The 21,307-nt window shown below is 48.5% G+C and overlaps 1 pseudogene; it reads right to left on the bottom strand.

The window, feature by feature from the left end:
* Positions 1-4,269: 4,269 nt before the first annotated feature.
* Positions 4,270-4,996, bottom strand: LOC120844445 (annotated as a pseudogene).
* Positions 4,997-21,307: the final 16,311 nt, after the last annotated feature.

The raw sequence follows: 21,307 nt of genomic DNA, 5'->3' as shown, positions 1-21,307 counted from the left end.
GGAAAATATGCGAAACAGTCTCTAGTTGTCCGCAGTTGGGGCAACGAGGGTCCGGGACTAAGCCCCAGCGGTGGAGACGTTGCTTTGTGGGCAGGATTTCTCACCCTCGACGCCACTCAAAATCGTCTATAGACCCAGGCAGACAGCGGGACAACAATGAAGACCAGGGGAAGGCGGTCGCCTTTCGGTGCTCTTCGGGAGTGACGCACTGAACGCAAAGTTCTTCAGCAACACAGGCAGGGGCTACGTCCCGCACCACAGGGTTCGGGAACGCGCGTAGCAGTTCGTTATGGAGGCTCACCACCGCCTGGTAGAACGGTGGAGTGGACTCGGCGCTAAGGTAGAGGCTACCCAAAGCGCGAGGAACGAGCGCATGGCGCGAAGGTCCCAGGAAATAGAGGGCAAGAGAACGCGCAGGGTGCTCAGTGTTCTCCAGTACTCCCAAAACGGTACGAAGGGCCTGCAAACGGATCATGGTGTCGACACACGGCATGCCTCTGCCGCCGAGGGACGTCAAGAGACGAAGTACCGCCCGGGTGACATGCTCGGAGCCCCCGTTCCAATAAAAGCGAAAGAGACAAGAAGTGACGCGGTGAATGAACCGGGGAAGAAGTATGGCGACGTGAGCGGCGAAAACGAGAGGGCCGCAGAAAACGGCCTTAGCAAGATAAGCACGGTCTCGAAGAGACAACGTGAACGCTTCGGCAGCAGAGACCTGTCGTTCGAGGTTAGTGAATGAAACCTCCCAGGTGCGGGACGCCACGCCACAACAGTCGAAGAATAAGCCAAGAATGCGGAGCTCGGTGACGACCTGAATATCCGCCGGCAAGGTTGGAGGGGAGGCGCCACGGAGCAGAAGTGCCTTGCACTTGGAGCGGTTTAACTGTGCGCCCGACAGGACGCCATACTCAGAAAAGAGTCGCATAGCAGCTTCAGGCTCTCCGAGTCCCGAATGAACAAACCGATGTCGTCAGAGTAGGCACTGACGGTAACGCCGTCTAGATTGGGCAACGGAAAGCCTCGTATGTCCGAGCAGGACGCCAAACGTCTTAAGAGAGGATCGAGGCTCAAAACATAGAGCAAGGGGGATAAAGGGCAACCCTGCCGTACTCCCCGAGTGACGGGAAATGGGGCAAGGAGCCATTTATTGACAAGGAGACTGCTCGTCAAGCCACTGTACAGTGACCGTAGGAGGGCAACGAACCTCTCAGGAAGGCCGAAGGCGCCGAAAACCTCGAACAAGAACTGGTGCTCGACGCGGTCGAAATTGGTGAAGTGCGCGTACGTAAATAGGTCCCGGGTAAGAGACAGGGAGGAGATGTTCCTCCTGGGCACAGAACTTGTCTGAGCCGAGCTCACCACGTAGGGCAAGAGCGGTCCGAGACGTGAAACAAACAGGGACGCCACAAGTCTGTAGTCAACGTTAAGGAATGTGATAGGCAACCTGCAATGCAGTTTGGTGCTACACGTTGCGCCATCTAGCGGCTGCAAAATAATGAAACTGGGTAGGCCAGGACTACGCGGGGCTGCGGGCGGGCGCCTCCGGAAACCACGTGTGAACGTTGCATTTCGGATTGGCGTGAGCTTTTTTGGAACCGTTTTTCGTAAAAGTCCCAACTTCACGTCTCTATAACCTCACCGGGTTCCTGTGACATCTCGCCTACTAATAGAGTTCCCCCAAAAAATAAACGTTGCTACTGCTGCATGAAAGACGCCCACAGTCGCGAAGGTGACTCAAGCGTCGAACTTCACCGCTTCCCCAGCTTCCCTTCGAGATCTTGGGAAGCGACACGGCGACAGAAGTGGATTACTGCAGTGTGACGCAACAAGTAAGTCAATTTTACAGAAACTGTTTGGGGGGGGGGGGGGGGGGGGGGAGTGAACTAAAATCTATGTGCAGGCTTGGAAAGTGGTCGGACGAACTGATTTTGCAGACTACTCCGCAAAATAACATTTATACAAGTTGTATTACGAGTCGCTTTGACAGCCACAGTAGGGAAATACGATAGGAACAATCGGGCCGATCGTTGCTTCGCTGTGACGTCGAGAATTGGGCGATCAGGTCTTCAAGCGAAAGGCCCGTCGGCCCGTTCCAGCACTCCTAATGCCGTTCGGCACTCGTGCACGTCGCAACCAAAACCTTCCAAACCTGCGAGTTTTCAAAAAATGGACTTCCGTAGTACAAAGTTTTGTTTGTTTCAGCAACCAAATTTAATGCAGAGTCTGGAAACAAAAGTGACGGCGTGCAGAAAGCAGGATGCCAAAGTTTTTCTTTAGAAAAATCTCATGCGAAGCGTAAATATTTTTACACGTACACTTCGTTGCCCGTCGCCATTTTACACCAGGCTTTGCAATGTGCGCACGGTTTTGTAGCATGCAGAGTTTGGTTCTAATTGCCTAAATTTTATTCTAGTGTGTGTGGGCGTCGGGAGGAGAGGACGGCCGAGCGAGGCGCGAGCGGGGGCCAGCCGGCGAGGAAAGAGGAAGAGCGTGTTGCACGAGGCTGGGGCCGGGCAGGAACGATAGAGCCGCCCTGGCTGGTCTGGCCCATGGCGATTCCCGGGAGCATTCCACCAGCGAAGTTCGGATCAGGACCGGCGGAAGCGGCGAACCCGGACCATACTGGCCTAGTCCATGACGATCCCGGAGTGGTTCCGCAGCGAGACTCTGGCTGTGATAAACCGGAACAGCTAGCCTACGCAGCACCGGCGTGGGAAGGGCGATCCGCAGGCCTGGACATGGGCTCCGACTGTAAGCTCTGAACGACGGGTGACAACTAGGGTCGGCGGGTCCGGACTGCCGGCTCTCGAAGCCGGGCATCCGGGATGTACAATAAACCTATTCGCTGCCTTCTCGTTGTGTTGTGTCACTTCCTGGGAGACGAGCGAAGCACAGGCCGATCGGGCGGGCACAAGTAGTGAAGACAACTCAAACTGGTGTCCAAATGACGACTCTAGAATATTCTCTCAGCACTTGGACCTAGCAAGGCTCTCGATTAAAAAACCGCATAAAAGAACCAGGGACGCAGGTACACACGGGGACTGCTGAAATCGGGGTCGCCGCCGCTCGCCACGGCCCGACGGGAAAACTGGCCGCCCCATTAACAGAGACGCCTCCGCTTGTGGCGCTGAATGCAGTACTCTCGTGGCGCCGCCTGGCCATTGCCGGCTGCCTATAGGCCGCCATGCCGTGGGGTCCGACGGGGAACCATCTTTGGGAGGAAGGACGACCCGACCGTGTCGGAAGGAAGGAGGGACCTCCCCAGTTTCAAGAAAATGGTTGAAAAGGTCGACTAGAGGGTCCGCGAGGACGTCCCAAAAGGCCACGTAAAATTCCGCAGGCAAACCGTCGGGCCCGGGGGCAGACCCGATCTTCATCGCACGGAGAAGGTCAAAAAGCTTGTCACGAGTGGTGGGGCGTACAAGAGAAGGACCCTCAAAGTCGGGGCAAGCCGGGAGGTCACCACAGAATAGGCGAACTCGCTCGGCAAGGTTCAAAGCGGACACCGCAGGGTCCGTACGAAAAAGGGACCAGAAGAACTCGTAGAACACTGCACTAATGTCGCGGGGGTCGGCAGAAAGGCCACCACTTGAGAGGCGGACATTCGGAACGTACGAGGGTTCATCTCTCCCGGTACGAGAGGCGCGAAGGCACTGAAGCACTTCGGGGTCGTCCACGGGCTGATTCCGCAGTTGCTGCGCGACGGTGGGTCGAAACGACGAGTGAAGCAGCCGCTGGTAGCGGTCACGAAGAAGCGCCAAGTACTCCGACATCAAGTAGGTGCGCGTACCGCCACGCTGCACGATACGGACGCGGCGGATCGTTTCATTGAGGGCCTCAGTAACGCGGCGTCGAAGCAACTTCCCCGTTGTCGTCGCGTAAAACCGGCAGTGGGACTTGATGACCTCCCAGCGGCTGGGAGACAGCGGAGCAACCGACAGCGACATGCGAATCGACTGTCGCAGGCTTTAAAGGGCCTGCTCGATTCGCAAGAGCGGGGTGTCTAAGCCCCAGGTGTCACCGCGAGGATGCAGAAAGCTCGAGAGGTCCAAAACGACAGACACCGGGCGGCGGTCGGAAACGTATCCGGCAGCGGCGGGAAACGAGAGAACAGCGCAACGAAGGAGGCGCGGCACGAGACCGGGAGGGAGATACACCCGATCGAGGCGGCTGGACGAGGAGCCGCGCGACCACGTGGGTACGTACAAAGCGCCGTGCAGTTCGAGCCAAGCGTCGTGGAGGTTGTAGATTCCGAGCAGCCGGGCCGACTCACGAGCGTTCCAGATGCCACGCCCACGGCCAGGGCCCTGACCATCGCGGTTAGAATCAAGAACGCAATCGAAATCGCCGCAAAGAAAGAAAAACCCGTCCGGAGGCACATACTGCAAAAGGCTCTTGAAAAAGGGGCGAGACGCCGAAGGACGCGTGGGCGCATAAACGCTTATCGCATGGAATTTGGCGTTACCAACAAAAAATTGATAAACCAGTACGCGACCGTCTGGGTCGCAGACGGAAAAAGCGCCCCGCAAAAAAGAGCTGCGAAAGATTAAAACGCCCACGCCACAGGAGCGTGACGAGGCAAGAGAAAAATAGCAAGGGATCGAAAACCGGGCTTTAAACTCTATCACATGTTGCGCGGAAAAGAAATTGGTCTCCTGCAAAAAAAGCAAGTCAGAATGCTGGGACTGGGCAAGATGAACAACTTGCGCTGCTTAGTGGGACAACGAAAACCTTGCACATTGAGAATCAGAACGTGTAGTCCCAGTATTAAAGGGTAAGAAAAGCGGAGTACCATCGGACAGGTTAAAATACCAGTGGGTCGGAGCTGTCGGAGTCCTTCCATGTGGAGTTCAGGGCCTCGCAGGTGGTCGGGGGTGTCCGGGTCGTCTGGAAGCAGTCTACGATGCTTCTTAGGGACACTCAAAGCGTGGGTGGCGTCCAAGCCGCTGCTTGTCGTCGGGAGGCCACGCTTGGCGTCGGGACGAGCAGAGGGCATGTCGACGTCTCCAGCGGACGACGGGTTGGTGGACGACTCGCACGTGGGCGACGACGTCGGAAGGGTGGGCGTAGGGGGCCGGGTGTCCTTGACCGGGGGTGACGTCGGCCGGGTCTGCGATGACGAGGCGGTCGGAATCCGAGCTCAGACAGTCGTCGTCGACACCGGGAGCAACCTGCGCACCGGCCGTGGGTAAGGAAGCCCTGCAGACTGGGGTCGCGGGAGCCTCCTGAGACGAGGGGACTGGGTGGTCGACCGGCGGGGGGTGATCCAGCCGTAGGACTGGGGGGCCAAAGGTGTCATCTTCAGGTTGGTTTGTCGGACGAGAGGCACCAGGAACAGGGGAGGACTCCGGGGAGGGGGCGGAGGGTCGCGGGGCTGAACCGTGGCCTCGGCGTAGGTCTTGCGCTGCGTACAGTCGGTCGTGGCGTGACCACAGCGAAGGCAGGGCGCCGCGCAGCCAGCGGTGGGATGACCGAACACGCCGCACCGGTCGCACCGAGGGGTCTGGCGGGCGGGACCGATGTGTCCTTCTTGCCCGCACCTGCGGCAAACACGACGAAGGCCTCGATAGTCCACCATCACACGATGCCCGTGCACGGTAATATAGTTCGGGATGGGTTTAACCATCTCCACTTTCACCACTCGGGTGCCGGTCCGGACGTCAGGGCGGTCACGGAAGGTCGCGTAAGTAATTGCTTTGACCTTACCGTACGGGCTGTAGCCGCCTCGGTGGCTCCGAGGCGAGAGCGCCGGCCTACGGATTCCCATGGGGCGGGATCGAATCCCGGCCGAGGTGCCCGCAATCTGACGGAGGCTTATTGCGGAGAAGGCGCCGTGTAACCGAGCTTTCGGTTGCACGTCAAAAGATCCCCAGGTGGTCCAAATTAATCCTCAGTCCTCCGCTGGGGCGTGCCAGATGCCCGTCGTTGGTTTGGCACGTAAAACCCCCAAATTTGACTTTGACTTTGACCGCACGGGCTGAGTGCCTGGTCGAGGGCCTCTTCCGAGACATACCGGGGAAGACAATAGACGGACACGTGGATGACGTGGCCGCCTACGGGTTCGAGGGGGACCTCGACGTCACGAAGCACGAGGCAGCCACGCGCTACGAGGCGGTTGGCCACAGCCATGCTGCTGACAGCCGCCAAAAACTTCACGCCACCGTGGTGTTGAAGATACTGCAAGCCTCCGCTGCCGGCGGCTACTTGAAACGCGTCCATGATCTCGCCGACCGCCGTGTCGACGGGAACGCTGAAGGAAGAACACTGCGCCTTCGACGGGACGGTGGAAGACGCCATGCCGCAGCCAACGAAACTGCCCCGGGGGCCGCGATGAAACCCAGGGACGCACTAGATCGAAAAAAACCGCAAGTCACTAAGGAGCTCTCCTTGGTGATCGGTAATATTGACACTACTCTCGGTTCCATATCCTTTGAGCGTAATTCAGAGTCACCCTGGACAAGCGCCTGATATACCCCAATAACCTGTCATATCGCTTTTAAAATTTCTCCTCAATGTCAGCGTTTTTGATACTGTGCATGCTGGTCACCCTTCAACCTGGATGGGCTGCAGAAATCTCTCACATTATTTTGACGCTGAAATTAAGGTAGAAAAGCTAAAAATACTATAAGCAGCCCCGCGGACTCCAAGCTAAATACTGTTTTTTGTAGTTGTGAATTATCGGCTTTTTAAGCAATTTCTGCTCAAACAACAATACGAGAATGATAATATTGTAAGAGATTTCTGCAGCTCAGCCAGGTTGAAGAGTGGATGGCATGTGCAGTATCAGAAATGCTGTCATTGATGGGCAATTTTAAAAGTGATATGACAGGTTCTTGGGGTATATCAGGCGCTTGTTCAGAGGGACTCCGAATTAAGCTCGAAAACTGTGTAGCCATGGAGTTGGTCGAGACTTTGCGTTCAGTAGGGGGCTGAGGGAATACCATTCATGATTCCTCGAGTGCGGGCCGGGGCTCTTGGAAATATAGCAAATGGTCTGTTACGGATCTGTCACTGCTTTGCAACGTACAACGTGTATCGTTTCTTTTTTTTTTCTTTGGGGTTTGGCAAAGCTTTGTTCTTACACTCGTTAAATTGTTGGAAAATAGCAACTTGTGAAAATTTTGCGAGCAGTTTGTATTGTTTCCATTGTGGAGTTTTCCACGTTCCCGACTAATCGCCTCCGAATTGACTCGCATCGCAGACGAGCTATCTTGGAACTGTTCACTTGCTCGATCGTCGTGGTCCTGTAGTTCAACGGGGGTCCGGTATCGCAGGAGGGTCCTTTTTCCTCGTAGTGGGGTGGGGTGAGGCGGGCAGCGATGCCCGGCCCAGTGCCAGCATCTCCCTGGGTCCGCGGCCATTGATGGAAGGAGCGCCGGTTTTTTTCCTTTACACATGATCCCCAGTTCTTGCCTTGTCATTTTCACTCTCAATCGACGCAATTCCCAGTGCATTGATTGTCACTTTTTTTCTAGATTAACAGAAAAATTGTCTTCACGTCAATTTAATTTTTTTTGTCGGTGTCGGGTTTCTTTTCGTTGTTTCATGGAGTGAGTGCACGTCACCGTTGGGGGCACGTCACCGTTGAATAGACAATGACGCAAACCCGTCTCTTCATTCAGTTGCTCCTGGGACTGGTACGTACTTCAACCGCCGAGGCAGGCCCGTTCGTCCTCGGCAACTACGAGTACGGCACTTTCTTCCCGGGGAATGATTCGGCACCCGTGCCGATACCGTCGCCGACGCTGGAACTGGGCGTAACCACACTCTTCATCTGGCAACCTGGAACGCTCCCTGCGGGTGTCTACAAAAGGGCCTTTCATCAACGAGCCAGTTGGGGCACGTCACCGTTGAACAGACAATGACGCAAACCCGTCTCTTCATTCAGGTTCGTTACCTTGGCAATGTTCAGTGCTTTCGTAGTGATGACCCTTGCTTGTTTTTGGTGTCGTGCCCCAACGACGACGTGCGCTCTTGCTAGAAGTGGTTGTGCCGCTGTACTATTGAAGTTTGCTACGTTGCATTACTGTCTCAACTGCTTTTGGAAGTGTCGGGCGACGTCAAATTAAACCCTGGTCCCCTTACAGATAGCCAGCAAATAGCGAACATTCTAGCCGTTGTTCAACGAATTGAGGCGTCTCAAAGTAACATGCTGGCTAAAATCAGTGCTATAGAAAGTGAGCAAAAGAGTACGAGTGCGTCAGTGGGCCAACTCTCCGCTAGAATAACCGCAGTCGAAGCAGAGTTGGCTGCTTCACACGCCGTAGCTCATCCCATCTCACCGAACAGTATATCTATTCAGCTGGATAATGTTCGAAAACAATGTGAAGACCAGCAAAATAAACTTAGACGATCTAACTTGCTGTTTTTTGGCTGTCCTGACTCGCCATCCGAAACTTTGCTTCAATCTGAGGAAAAGATAATTGCTCTCTGCTCTGAAAAATTGGGCCTGCACTTGGACGCCACTAATCTTGAGCGGTCGCACCGTCTAGGTCACTTTCAGGAGGGCAAAAATAGACCAATCACTGTCAAATTTGCTCGTTTCAAGGACAAGGAAAGTACTTTGGCTTGTGGGTTTAAGTTAAAAGGTACTGCCTTTGCTATCCGAGGGGATTTCTCCACTTCAATACGGCTGGCTCGAAGCAGACTTTTTGCGTATGGGAAAAGCCTAAACGTCCCCTTCAAGATACGTTTTGACAAATTGATTCTTGGAAACAAGCGCTACTGCTATAGCGAGGAGTCCCAATCTCTTGTCGAGCTTAACGTCCCCGAGCATAACGCGACTCAGCCAAACGTCCCTGAACCCAATGCCGCCGAGACAAGTATTCCGGAGCCAAACGCGTAGCAAACAATAAAAACAAAGTCCATTAGTTGTCGCTTTGAACCTCGCGATAAAAACAGACTTTATTCGGTCTTATTACTAACATACGAAGTATCATCCCGAAACGCGACGAACTTCATGGCATCATGGAATATAGCGCGTCGGATATCGTTATCTTAACAGAAACGTGGCTTAACTCTAGCATTCATGACAGCGAAATCTTCTGTTCTCATGCTGATTGGAATATATTTCGTCATGACAGAGAGACTCGAAGAGGGGGTGGTGTGCTTATCGCTATAAAAAAGAATATCCCTTGCTTTGATGTCAGACTTTTAGATTGCAACATTGAAATTTCTGCTGTATGTCTTAGCACCCCTTCCAACAAGATTATTCTTGCTGTTTGTTGCAGACCACCTGACTGTGACTCACTGTTTGCTGTCAATCTGTACTCTATTTTAGTTGATATTCAAACCCGCTTTCCCAAAGCTGATTTGTTGCTTTTTGGTGACTTTAATTTCCCACAGATTAGTTGGGTCAGTTTGTCATCTGAAGGGTCACGCGCTTCTGTAGATTCCCTTGAGGTGTGTCTAACATTCAATTTCACGCAGATAGTTAACGAGCCCACACGATCATCTAACATTCTTGATCTCGTCCTAACTACATCGCCTGATATCGTGAAGTCAATCCAACACTCTGAAGGTCTGAGTGATTATAAAATCCTACACGTTGCCCTGTCACTGCCTGTTGTTGTGAAGAGCCCAGTTTGCAAAATTATTCACGATTACAATAAACCTAATTATGAAGCAATCAACAACGAGTTATTAACTTTCTATGGCACATTTAAAGCCGAATTTTTCTTAAGATCTGTTGAAGAAAACTGGATTCTTTACAGGAAAAAATGGTTGACCTGGTGCATCTGTATGTCCCTATCATACGAATTCATACCGACTCATCCAAACCATGGTATAATAAAACGCTAAGGTCATTATCTAGCAAGAAAAAGCGACTTTTTGCAAGGGCAAAGCGATCTAATTCATCGCGTGCTTGGGACTCTTACTACGATGCACTTAGAAACTATACGAAGAACCTTAGATTATCGAAAACAAAATTTTTCTCTCAAGATTTACCAACAATATTGCGTAACAAACCCACAAAAATCTGGAAGCTAATGTCGCCCAAAAGCAGTCCCGTGACTATCAACCTGGTACACCATAACGGTGAACCTGTTGAAAAGAGTGAATGCCCTGAAGTGTTCAATGAATACTTTTCTTCCATATTTACATATGAAAGTCCATGTAATATTCATATCGTTCCTGTGGAAGCTTATGATCCCATGACACCAATTTCTGTTAACGAAATTGGCATTAATATTCTAATTGCTCAACTCAAGCTTTCATCCTCAGGTGGCCCTGACAATGTCAATGCCGAAATCGTTAAAAATACTGCTGCGATTTCGAGCGAATTTCTCTGCCTCATCTTCAACCAATCACTTTCTGAAAGCTTCTTTCCTTCCGATTGGAAGGTCGGTAGGGTAGTTCCTATCTACAAGGAAGGAACTCGGTCTTCCGTCTCGAATTATCGCCCCATCTCTTTAACATGCATATCATCTAAACTTCTCGAACATAGATCTTATACTCTCACATAATGACTCATTTGTCCTCAAACAGTTTTCTTTTTAGACAACAGCATGGCTTCCGCAAGGGCTACTCTTGCGAGACTCAGTTCTGCGAATTTGTTCATGAGTTACATACTAACCTTAACTCTTATGTACAGACAGATGCCATATTTTTGGACTTTCAAAAGCCTTCGATCGTGTTCCGCATCGCCGTCTTTTTTCCAAGTTATCGTCCCTGCATTTAGACCCCTTAGTACTCTCCTGGATTAGAAACTTTCTCGCATCTAGTGTTCAATACACAGCCATTAACGATCATGAATCAAGTCTAACGAGCGTTACGTCAGGCGTTCCGCAAGGCTCCGTCCTCGGCCCTCTGCTCTTCTTAATATTCATTAACGATCTTCTATGTAACATTTCCTCTAAAATACGGCTTTTTGCCAATGATTGTGTCATATATAACAAGATCTCATCGGTTAACGACAGCCATTAGCTTCAGAATGATCTTAAGGAGGTTAGCCGCTGGTGTGGTAAATGGTTGATGACGCACAATAAAGCTAAGTGCAAACTAGTTCAATTCACTACAAAACAGTCCGTGTTAACATATCAATATTCTATTGACAGCGATGTGATTGAAGCTGTTCCCATGTACAAATATCTCGATATCAGACTAACATCCTCCCTCACTTGGAAAACTCATATTGAAGCCATCTCTGCAGAAGCATCCAGGACCCTCGGATTCATGAGACGAAACCTAAGAGATGCAACCCAACATGTCCGGAAATTAGCCTACGAAACGTATATTCGCCCTAAATTAGAGTATGCCGCCGCAATTTGGAACCCCCATCAAGCATACCTTATCAATACATTAGAAGCAGTGCAAAACCGAGCCACTCGTTTCATCCTATCATCATACGATCATTTCACCAGTGTGTCGTCTTTGAAAAATCAACTCGGACTGACGCCTCTGCTCCTACGAAGGAACGTTTCTCGACACTGCCTCCTTCACAAAATTTACTACCACTGCCCAGACCTCAGGGACTCCTTATTATAACTCCCAGAAAGAATGTCGTCTCGTCTAAATAACTCCTGTGCAATCAAACGAATTTCTGGGAAGTCCAAAGCTTTTAACGAATACCTTCTTCCTCTCGCTATATCCGAATGGAATCAGTTGCCATCATCGATAGTCACAATTAGCGACGCGACAGCGTTCCTGAATACGCTTCAAACCCATGTTTTGTGAGTGTTCTTTTGTTTTCATCATGTATAACTTCTACTCAAATTTTTCCAGACTGCATGTTATTGTATTTTATTGCGTTTATATGTTGATTTATTGTGTCTTACTGCCCCCCCCCCCCCTTATGTAACGCCTTGACTGGGCCCTTAAAGGGGCCCTCCGGAGCTTTCTGAGATCGTCTGTTTATGTTGTTAGATTGCGTCGTCGGTGCAAGTTAATATGTATACAAAGTTTTAGATTACAAAACCATTTATTAAGCAGATGGCAGTAGAAATATATCAGGACTATTTTCTCTTGGAAGACAATCCCCCATTCCCTGCCCATCGTTAAAACTTGACCAATGGAAATGCTGCATCTCGCGGTGAAAGCGAAAGTTATTATCGCAACACTTTTTAAGCTCGTTGTAAATTAGAGCTTGAGAAAAACGTAAATTGATTGTGGTGCGGGAAACATAGTTCGCAATTATCGTTCGAAAACCAGCGAACTATGTTTTCTCCCCGCAAGTTTGTTGCTACGGGGTGATGCGTCGGCGCGTCGGGTCGTCTGCATCCCGGGGCGTGTGCAGGCGTGCGTTGGCGGGACACGTGTTCCTTCTTCCCTTAGATCGCGACTCTGAAGCCAGCTTTGCGATCTTTCTACGTCAACGAGTCAAACGTTTCCTTGTCATCTGTGGAATGCGACTGCGTATTGCAGTAGCAGCGCGACGGTGCGGTGCCATGAACGACGACTGCCGAGCACGAAGTCCGGGCTCCTTGACGACGGTCTGCGCGTGTTCGAGAGATTCCTCCGCGCGTCGGCGGTCGGCCGCGTTGGTGACGCGTAGTGAAGCCGGAATCGTTCGCTTGTTATTGGCTGACGCGTAAAGAGATGCCCCTCCCATTTTCCGGGGTCATCTCAGAAAGGGGGGCATGCATGGGACTTTGATAGCAATTTTAGTAGGGAAATCCACCGCGCATGACCGTAATTTTATGATTCTTAGGATCCTTAGGGCCTGTAGATTGAGTTACCGCCATGAATAAACCATCGCAGAACGCTCCGGAGGGCCCCTTTAAGGTGGAAATAAATGAAATGAAAAAGTGTGGTTTCGGCGCCGTTCTGCTCCCGACGGAGATTTCAGCATATTTTAGCGGAGATTTTTCGCATATTCAATTGGTCGTGCAATCTCTTTATAAATGTCCACTATGCATAACATTTTGATGCTCACTCGCCGATAATTGCGAACAATTTTGGTATTTTTCGTAGCGTTTCTTATTCAAGAACACGCAGGTATCCTGACTCGCAGGAAAATGCCATTACGTATTACGAAACGTAGATATGCCAGTGTAGTGTAAAAAAAAAGCAATTGAAACACATAAAAAAAAACAAAAAAAACTTCCACAATATCGATAATGAAAATGGAAAGGAAAGACTTGGGGACTAGGAAAAAAATAAAAGGCCTTTTTTTGCTGAAAGGGTCCACTCATGACGGACTGCAGGACTGTTTCTAATAATAGGAAGTGTGTATGCAACGCTTAATTAATAAGAAAAGGGCTTTCCACTATAAAAATCTACCAGCAAACGTCAGAGTTTTTTTCTTGTTCAAGAGTGTGGATGCGGATACCGGTGTTCCTGGTGGCCATTATATGGCGATGATCAGAAAATGATCAGTGCCTGTTGCGACTGAACATCAGTTCAATTAAACTTTAACAGGGGTCCTAAAAGATTGTGAAAATTCGAAGGGGACCTCACCTCTTTCTTATGAATTGGTATTCGAAGCCTCAAGAAACTCCAAATACAATCCAGACAGAACCAATATATTTCAATACTTTTGTACCACTGCTCAAAACTGCACAGCTTGAAATTCACACAGTGGTAACTGTCTTTCGACGAACGGTCCTAGAGTCATCTATCTATATTGTGGTGAATGTTTTCCGCTCAATCAGATTTTAGCAGTGTTGGACAAAATATTCGATAAAAGTATTTAAGTTAAGTTACTAAATACCTGCTCCATAATGTATTTAAAATAGTACTCAAGTTACTTTCACGGTAAAGTATCTTGAGTAGAGTACAAATACTTAGAAATGTATTTGAATTACTTTTGCAGATACTTCCGCATTGCGTAATTTTGATTGACGTCAGACACAACGACAATTATACGCTTGCACAAACCTGGTATACCCGAATGGTTTATTAGCACGCAACAACACAAAACGGGAAGAAAAAAATATCGTAGGGCTATTTTGTGCAGTCTAAGTATAAGAAGCAGGATATTGTCACGAATGACAACTGATGATGCGGTGAATAACTGAAGAAGCTCAACGTTTAATGAGGCGAACTTATGCCCAAAACAAAATAGAGAAAGGCTAGCGTCGCAGGCGTCGATGTTGGCGAAACAGCAGGATCGAGCGTTGAGGCGAGACTGACTCCGCACCGCCACTCGGAGCGCCTTTTGTACCCGCCTGGGTTTCTGAAACATTCGGCTCAGAGCGTTCGGCGCGTAGAACATTCGTAACTCGATCAGACGACGAGGTTCTCGAACTTACGAGAATGTCAAGTTGAAAGAATAAATCAAAGAGGAGTCCGCTCCCTGGAATCAAACCCGGAGCCTCCGTGCGAGAGCCAAGCGCGGTAACCATTCGGCCACGAGCTCGCTCAGAAACGCGAGTGGCGATATCACCGATACATGTTAAAAAAAAAAACATTTTTGAGACAACAAGAAAGCGGTCGCTTTAGCTATTGGGTAGGAGATCAAACCGCGGCGCCCCCAGTGGTTAACTTTAGAACTACACGTATGGGGACAACGAATACAATGACTCAGCGCTCGGCTGACATAACCGAACGCGGCGTCAGCGTTCGGCTAGATTCGGAGTTCGTGTTCTCCGGTGGGTGGGAGGAGGGTCTTTTTTGTTACCACCCCGGCCTGCACGAACAATGCAGCATGCAAGGTGCCCAGCTCAGCACAAAAACCCAAGTGGTTCAAGCTCGCATCCTGCGACCACTGCTCTCGGGAGAGATCCGGCCCTTAACGTCACTTCGCTTATTGTTAGTTTTTTTACATTACACAGTGCTCCGCGCTCCATTAAAGAAGATGACATAAACATGCCCCCAAGGCTTGTGGGCATGTGCAAAGGCTTTCTGTTAGGTATTAACGTCCCTGGATATTTTTTCGTTTTTACAGGTAGCGACAACTTTCATCCTTTCCATCTGCGATTCCTCTTTCCCCCCAATATTTTCTCCTCTCCCTCTCTAGCGCCGCCATTCGCTTCCTAACGTCAGACGGGAGGGCGGTTCCGCTGTGTTGTTATGTGGTTAGCAGTAGCGTACTCTTCCTTGTTTTGGTAATTTCGAGCGCGTGAAATTAATTTGGATATCATCGGGTTACTTACGTGAATCGAAGGTAAGTTGTTATTTCCGCAAAAGCACATATATGTATCAATATTTTGCCGCAATCCCTATCATACCGCAGCGAGAGCTTTCGCGAGCAATGCTCTCGGCGATTTTAGATATGTGCGCGCCTGCGTTACAATAAACTATTTATATTTGAAATAAAGACAAATACCTTGTGAAAATTTCATTCCGTCGTCGAATGAGCCGCATGGTTAAGCTATTGTAAGAACTCTATTTTGTTTGAAACCATTCTCCCTCGGGGCGAGCGTTGGTAATGCTACGCAAACGTGTGCACGGTGTAGACGCAAACGCGTCTGGAACTCATTATTTTGGGGTGTATCGACATGACTTCAACACGCATTTTGTTATAAGTACTAGTAGCAGTGTTTGGATGGAAAACAAACGTCGTGCAAAGTAGTGACCTTGACGAGTTTGAACGGTGCGAGATCGGTGCCAGATCCAAACAATATTTCGGGTGAAGTTACACCATCGCACGTGTTATCCCCACATGCGATAACGGGCAATCTCGTCCTCGAACCCCTACTGCGAAGCCGTGTTTGGTCTCAAATAACTCTGTGAAGGATTCTAGCTGGCAACTTTCGCTGTTTTTGATTGCTGGATAGCATACCTTCAGTGTGCAGTGAAGAAATGTTGCATACAACTTTTATTATTTTGCCACATTAAACGGTGAATCCAAGACCAATTTTATTAGGTCGCGTTCAAGGAATTCGTTATAAACGTGTTTAATGTCTCTGTCTACTTTTTTCAGCCTAGCTTCCCCTGTAACATCCACGTAGATATTTTTTTAGACAAAACCCCCGAGACTGGGGGGACGGAAGGACAACACAACACGAAGCACATGCATTGTGCAGACATTTTTGTTTATTTCAGCTCTTGTCGTGCGATTATATATACTTTATATCTCAAAAAGACAAGTGTTGAAACTCATGAGCAGTGCAGTAAAATATAATTAATGTAATTGGGTTCACGCAAATGCAAAGCACATAAATAGTAAATATGGGAAGAGCCCAACATTGTTGCAATTTAATTGAACTGCCAGATGTTATGATATGTATGCAGTTTGTGTATTCATGGTAGTGAAGATATGAAGAAAGTGTCTTGGATAAGACAACGCAGATTTTTTTCATTTTTTTATTCAAAATCTTTTTAGGAAGCAATCAATGTTGCAGTCGAACAAGTCATCCCACAGGAGATTAGGAGAATATGCTTAAAATAAAAGATAACACAAAAAGAAACAGCTACTAGGGTGAGCTAGAGGGGGAGGTGTGCTCACTGCCTACTTCGCTCCAGTTTAGTGATCCAGGATGGAAGTGTGAAGAAGAGCACCCACAGCATCACTTCCAGCCTACTATGCCAAAGCAGAAAATCAGCACACCATACCCCTCCAGCCCACTCTACCAGCACTCTTACAATACGCCATGAATGCTTTTCTTGCATGCGATCAAGTCCTCGTCTCTCTCTTCATATAAGTGTGTCTTCCCTTTCTTCTATTAGCACTTCAAAAAGATAAAGATGCCCATGGTGGTTGTGTTTTCAATTTTTTGAGTGCCGAGATAGTGGATTTCTGGTTGACAACGAAACAGCGCACCCTCAAAACATTGCCAGGCAAAAGGAGAGATGTGTCAGCACTCCTTCCATAATTTTGTCCAACAAAGAACTAGAGTACTTAGCCATACAATAATTTTATGGTTTAGCTTCCTATTACAAAAACACAAAAAAAAATGAAGAAGAAAAGGGCAATTTTTTGCCATAGAAACATAGTCCCAAAGAAAGACGAAAACGAAAATTTTAAATATAACAGAGTTGTCAGTCAGCGCTGTGTGAGTGGTTCTTTCTTTTGTGTGCATTAAAGCTTAGAGTGCTTGTTTTGAGGGCGCGCTGTTTCCTTGTCAGTCATGAACAACCAACTCGCCCGAACCTCCGTTTTAACTGGATTTCTGGTGTTTATCGGAAAACCAACGACTGTGTCACTGCCAAACAGGGATGGAAACGCTAAATAAAAATTCTCCGAGCGTTGAAACTGAAAACTCCTCCGAAATCAACGACGTCTCGCGAGTGCAACGGCCACTGACGCATTCAGCACGAACCACCAGCAGCCATTGCCGATGATAAAAAAAGTGCCAATCCAACCAGCGATGACCACCAACCGACCTGAATGGCGATGATGATGAGAATTTTCAGTGACAGAGAAGTGGCTTTTGCAGCAATTGTGAGGCGAGCCGAGGGGGGATCGGTGGCCGAGTGGTCTAGCGCACACCAGCTCGTAGCACGTGTAGCGAAAGCTCGCGCTGCAGAACCCAGAGATCCTGGGTTCAATCCCCACCCCTGCCCGTTTCGATCTGGATAAGCATCGTACCGGCGTGCGGTCGTGTATCACTACTGCGTGGTGCACGTTAAAGACCCCAGGCTAGCAGTTGTACTGCACTGGTCAAATTGCTTATCTACAGTGGGTAACAATGTCGCCACGTTCTGGCAGACTAAACTCCTGCTGTATAAACAACTAACGACTAATTTGTTTGTTTGTTTGAGGCGAGCCGACAGGGAGACAACACCAGAAAGATGGTTGGCCCTGGTGATCGAGCGAAGTAAAGGACCACATGGAGGGATGCCCAATGGTTGGTGGCCAAAAATAACAATCAAGTATAATCGGAAGCATAACCAGAATGTAACGTCGACAACGATGAAAAACAAGCATACTCAGTGCAAAAATTAACAACAGCCTACTCAATCGGGCAGTGGTCAGGTGGCCGAAGAAAGAGAATGGCCGCTGCCAGCGACCATAACAAACAGCCAACTGTTCCCCAATATAAAGAATCTGCTGGCCAGTAACATTGAGCTGGCCCTTAATCACCAAACTGACCGAAAGAGAAAAAAAAGGGTATACAGTCATGAAGTAAACTATCATGTCATCGGGATTGAGCTGGAAAAGAAGGTGAATATTCTAGCAGAGCTGAATGATTTGATCTGCGCTTGCCAGCTGACATATGAGGAGGTGTCAAAAGGAAGTTTAACTGGAAGGAGGCCATTAAAATAAAGATAAAAGAGCTTAGTCAACAGCTGCAAATAGTCACCAGTCAAACAGAACAAGGCTCCCTCTAGAGCATTAAAACGAATTTGCAAAGCCAACCAGTACCACTTTAACAACAGGGACCAGTTGAAGAAGCTTGAGGACCAGATCGAAGAGGAAAGGCCAGTCTTTCACAAAAAACCGATCACTGCGGCAAACCGGATTGAGTATCGGAAAACGAACAAGCTGTTCGAGCTCAATCGGTCTGCCTCCTGCCGGAAACTTGACGAAGACCAGAAGGAGATGGACGAGAACATTGATGTTGATCAGGTGATTACTTTCTGGCGAGGAATCTGGGCAACCAATGACGAAGAAGGGGAGCACCAGGAATTGATTGACCTATTGGACCCAGGGGAGGTGTACATGACTGGACGGAGGAGCCTGCTGCCAGGATTGAGGGAACCGCACCTGAGTTGCAAGCAAAGAGCACAGCCAGCGTCAGTCCTGTCGTTCACTTGTACACACGACTGTCATTCGTTCAGGGAAATGTCTTACCCTTCGAGGCAGTCTTCCTCTGCGGTGTACACGGCTGAATGGAGGAGCCTGGTGCCAGGGATGAGGGAACCGCACCTGAGTAGCGAGCAAAGAGCACTGCCAGCACCAGTCCTGTCGTTCACTTCTACACTTGGCTGTCATTCCATCAGGGAAACGTCTCACCCTTTAAGGCAGTCGTCCCCTGCGGTGTACATGGCTGAACGGAGGAACCTGCTGCCAGGAATGAGGGAACCGCTCCTGAGTATCGAGCAAAGAGAACAGCCAGCGTCAGTCCTGTCGTTCACTTCTACACACGGCTGTCATTTGTACTTTTATAAGGAATGCTCATAATTGTGGAGGGAGCTGCTCCCTGCAGCATTAAACGAGAATGGGCATAAAGCTCGTATATGTTCTGTGTGTAATTGCATGCAAAAGCAATATTGCACCCTTTGGCATTGACTTACTTTGTTTAATCACAGAGCGCTGACCAACAGTTCTTATTAGGATGGAGCCTGCCATTTTGGATTCTTGTACCGAGACTTGCAGTGAACCTGTACATTTTGTAGGCACAAAATGAAACCCCACAACATGGTGCATGCAGCAGACATTTGTATGGCAGAGTAGTCAATGGTCACAGAAATGCATTTGTTTTGAGAGGGACCAATAGAGACAAAAAGAAAAAAATTGTTGACGTCCTGCCACCAATAGACCCACCTCACCAAGCGTTCAGCGCATGCATGAAGCCGCCATAACTTTAGTTCACAATAGTTAGACGGTGGTGCCCGAAACGGCTTGTGCTGTCTCAGGCGCAGAGTTCCAGTTTTTTCTGTGACAGCGTCTGGTTTAACTTTTTTGATGCCATGGCTCTGCCAGATCCGAGGTTCAAACTGATCCGGTGAAAAAGGGTCCTGTCGAGAATGAGCAGGGCTAACTTGCAATTCACGGGACAGTGCACCGAGAACACTAAAAAATTCGACTTTGTTTGGAGGTAGAGAGCGTCACACTGTTAGTACAAAAAAGTGATCGCCGCTTTTTTTTCTATCGGAATAAAAAATTCGTCATCAAAACTGCTAGCGCGGTGGGAAGGGCTAATTTGGGACGCTAACCTAAGTGGTAAAATTTGGCGCAAAGCAACGCTCCATGGAAGTAAAATACGTAGAGACACCAATGCTCTGTTCGCGCAAGCAGTGCCGCGCATTGTACACCCTCCACGCGCGCGGACAGTACGAGCTGGAACACCCGATCCAACCTTTTTCTGCGACTCCCACAAGCTCCATTATTCCTCAACTTCGCTTTCCATTCCTAGTTCGGACCACAGCTCTCTCATAAACAGGTGGTAAGCCAAAGAAACATGAAAGGCGTTTTCGGCTCATGTTGTCCTCGGTAGTAGCTTTTCATGTTTCCTAGAGGTTCACTGCGAGACACTCACAGCTGAAGCGGCCAATCGGCGGCTTCATCTATTTATATCGTGTCCCTTAAAAACTCAGACTACGCGAAAAACTTTGCCGGCGAACAACCGGGTTTTCGAGCGAAAAACAACGGGTTAAAACGGCAGAGCACCGAGGCCGCAATTCAGCTGAGACCGAGTTCGGCAGTCAGGCGCGTCAGGAAAAATATTGCATGTGTACCTATGTGAACGTGTGTGGAAGAGGCAGGGATGGGCAGTATTTCAAATACAAGTATTTTAAATACGTATTTCAAATACTTTGTGTATTTTGCATTTGTATTTAATTACAAATTGGGTGATATATTTGACGTGTGTATTTAAATACAAAAACGTGGGTATTTCAAATACAATTGTAATTAAATACAATTTTCTGGGCGAAAATAGATCCCTCAAATTTATTGTCACTGTCCAGAGCAGGAAGAAAACTACGTTCTGTACCGAATGCAGTGTCTCTCAATCAAGCACAAGCGTTTAGTGACTGTGTGATTACAGTGCTAGTGCAGGGCAAGAATAGTGACGAAATGGACTTTCACAGGCAGACTGACTAAATAAGTGCCTGTGACAACTTGCGGTGCTTTTTAGCCTGATTTTCATCCATATTTTTGCCTGGAACATTCTAAATGCGCGGGTCGTCCAGATTTTCTTAACTGGTGCGAGTTGCAACAATAAAAAATTCTCTAGCTGGTCGTCTCGGTTCTTTGTTGGTCTATACCAAAATGTAATCGACAAAAAAAGCTGCTTGAAGCTCTGTACTTTTTTCACCTATTACGTCCAAGCTGATTGCATTTTTTTTATTATATTTCTATTACGTTACTAGAGCCTCGCACATTAACTCCCGAGTGTGCGATGCAAAATTAAAATGAGATACCCAGAAACCCGTTGCAGGTGCCCTGAAGTAGCTGACGCAAATTTTGAGGAATGTATTTGGAAAACTATTTGAAGGAGACCAAATACATTTGGTTGTATTTGTATCTTGTACTTAAATGCTTTTTTGAAAATGTAATTAAATTTGTAATTAAATACATTTTTGACGAAGTATTTTGTATTTGTATTTCGATACATATTTTCATGTATTTTGCCCATCCCTGGGAAGAGGTAACTAGCCCAGAAATGCTCACCTCACAAAGCTTGCTGCTTCTGGCAGGGACGAAGTTTTTCCTCCCAATCATGTGGCGCCATGCCTTCTGCCTCTTCAGATCGGCTTTCCGAAGCGGAACGGCGAACAACTTTTTTCCACTACCAGAACTCTGGCTGCACCCAAA

Source organism: Ixodes scapularis, unplaced genomic scaffold, assembly GCF_016920785.2.
Source record: "Ixodes scapularis isolate PalLabHiFi unplaced genomic scaffold, ASM1692078v2 PGA_scaffold0__279_contigs__length_252992795, whole genome shotgun sequence".
NCBI lineage: Eukaryota > Metazoa > Arthropoda > Arachnida > Ixodida > Ixodidae > Ixodes > Ixodes scapularis.
The sequence above is the reverse complement of the archived record's forward strand: the minus strand, read 5'-3'. Positions and strand labels throughout refer to the sequence as shown.